Here is a 2,792-nt window from a genome sequence, read left to right on the forward strand (position 1 = left end):
ACCTTTGAGTGAGCTGTAATAGTAGTGAAGAATTCAGAAGAGTATAGGGGCCATCTCATGACTGTACAGGTTGTCTTGTATAAGGGCACCTAGCCATGGGTTTAAAATCCAACCCATACTGTGTTTTCCAAGCCAAACACCCTAATTTGTGAAGGAAGGAATGAAGGAAGGAAGGAGGCATTAAAGCCAGGGGGAAGGGAGGAAAGTTTTGTCTGGTAGGGTGCGTTTATTCTCAGGACTTTGCTTGAAAAGCTTTGACCCTGTGGAAGAATAGCACAGGGCCGCTCAGCACAACTATTTAGGATCTTTGTTTCCCCTTCAAACTACAGTATGTGTAGTAACACTAAATTTTCCCCTGGAAGAGAAGATTAAAAGAACTAGATCACCCTTTTCTACTTCTCTCACTAACCTCTGTTCCAAACAGCAATGGCACCATGCTGAAAAATCCCACCATTTCTCTTAGTTAAATGCTGCCTTCTTCTGAATGGAAATACTCCTGGGAGTAGTTAACACATAAATATTAACATTTATTGAACTTATTCTTTGTGCCAGGGACTGTTCCAAGCACTTCACATGGATTATATCACTTAATCCTCAAATATCCCAAATAAGGTAAATACTATTATTTAAACAAATTTTAAATTTTACAGATAAGGAATCTGAGGCAAGGTTAAACAATCAGTATGAGGTCACACAGTCAAAAAGGAAAGCTCTGGAAATCCATATTTGACTTTTCCTTAAATGACAGATCTCCCATAAATGACCTTCCCTTTCAGAACAGAAGTTAAACAAATTAAATAAGAGCTGGCATTCTTTAGATGACATCACATTTTAAAGGGAGCTGGAAACTGCTAAGTTAGCCTGAGGGGAAAGAAACAAAGCGAAGACCTAAAGACTGCCAGCCCACTTCCAAGCAGCCTCTTCCAACAGGTAAGTATAACCCAAGGGCTTTGGGCTAGTAACACTGAATTTTTTGCAGTTTCTGGCATATTTTCTTCCCTTTGCATTTCCTCATGCTCATGTTTCCCCTCAACTCAGAAAACACGGTCCCTTGCTCTACTTTACCTGAATGACTCCACCTCATCCATCAAGTCACTTACCATCCTCTGTAGGAAGCCTTCCCTAAACCTTCTTCCTGCCACCCACCCAAAATAAGCCTAGTGTACTTACCACATGACATGAAAATGATCTCTTTTCCATGTCTGTCTCCTTCAGTTAAGGCAGAGACTGTGTCTTATTAATGACTACCATTTGGACAATCACTGCTTTACATACAGTATCTCCTTTAATCCTGAAAACAACCTTATGAAGTTGGTATTTTCAACTCCTTTTTTACAAATGAAGAAAATGTCTTGAAGCAGGTATCTTATCTAAGCTAATAAGGGATAGATAAAAGATTTAACCCAGATGTGATACCAAAGCCTGTACATGAAACCACTAATATGCATAGTATTTCCCATATTCAGATTTGTATTGCCTATACCCAACATAGAAGCTTGGAAATAACTGATGTTTAGGAAATGATTGCCAAACTGATTCGAAGCCACTGGCTTAAATGATCCAGAGTGAAGATGTGAGCCTTATGTTAATTTATAGCTTTGGCCCCTCTGAAGCAACTAAATTCTAGTTTTGGTAACTACACTAGCCTACCAGAAACTCTGATGCTGTTGCAAATGAAAGACTATGATTCTCTAGATTACCAAGCTCCAACATCCTATATCCAGAATTTTCAACAAATTAGAGTTTGATAAACCTTGTAGGAATAAAATATCCCTTTGTCTTTAAAATAAACCAACACACAAAAATGTAGGCACGGTATTTGAAAACTGTGACATTTTATCCCCATTTGGGGGCAAATTAAGCCAATAAAAACAAAGGGAAAGAAGAGGGCATTCTCTAGGCCCATCTGGCTGCACCCAGTTCAGTGCATAAGGATCTGCCATTCATGAAGCAACGGTAGTACCCAGCTGGTTCAGGTCATTGAGAGAAAAGCTGCATGCAGACAGCCTAATACTAGAATAAATCAAGATAAGCATCACCATTTTCTAGAGAAGCTTGAACTTACTCAGGGTATGCTTTCACACTATTGCTGTCTTTAGAGAACAGAAGTTTAGAAAAAGTGAGGGGGAGATAAGGAAGGACTGCACTAAAGTGTTTAAAAGAAAAGGGTATGGGCTCACATGCAGTACTTTCTTGACCTCACAGAGAAGAAATGCCTGGGTGAAGAACTGTTTCAGCAGGATCCCCTAAAAGTGGTATGTGAAGAATTTGGCAGAACTGAAATTCTTTAACACCTCTGAGATCTTCACAATAAATGCAATAGTGGCTAATATTTATAAAATGCTTACTATGTTTCAGACTCTGTGCAATATGCATTAAATAAAATAATGTATGTAAAAAATTTAGCATAGTGCCTGGCACTGAGTCCATCTTCAATAAATGTCAGTAGTAGTCATTATATCTGTTATTATGAATGTTACTATCATCAGTTCACTTATTCCCCACAATGACACTATGAGTATATACTATTATCATCCCCATATTATATATGAGAAACTAAGCTTAGGTTAGGTAACATGCTCAAGTATACACAATTAGAAGATGGAGGAAGGGCTGGCCCGGTGGCGCACTGGATAGTGCGCCGCTTGGGAAGCGCAGCTGCGCTCCCGCCCGAGGGTTCGGATCCCACATACAGACCGGTTCCCGCTCACTGGCTGAGCGAGGCACGGGAGCAACACCGAGGGTTGCAATCCCGTTGCCGGTCCCCGGTCCGGTACGGGGGCAACACTGAG

This window comes from Galeopterus variegatus, unplaced genomic scaffold, assembly GCF_000696425.1.
Source record: "Galeopterus variegatus unplaced genomic scaffold, G_variegatus-3.0.2 Scaffold6010, whole genome shotgun sequence".
In the NCBI taxonomy this organism is placed as follows: domain Eukaryota; kingdom Metazoa; phylum Chordata; class Mammalia; order Dermoptera; family Cynocephalidae; genus Galeopterus; species Galeopterus variegatus.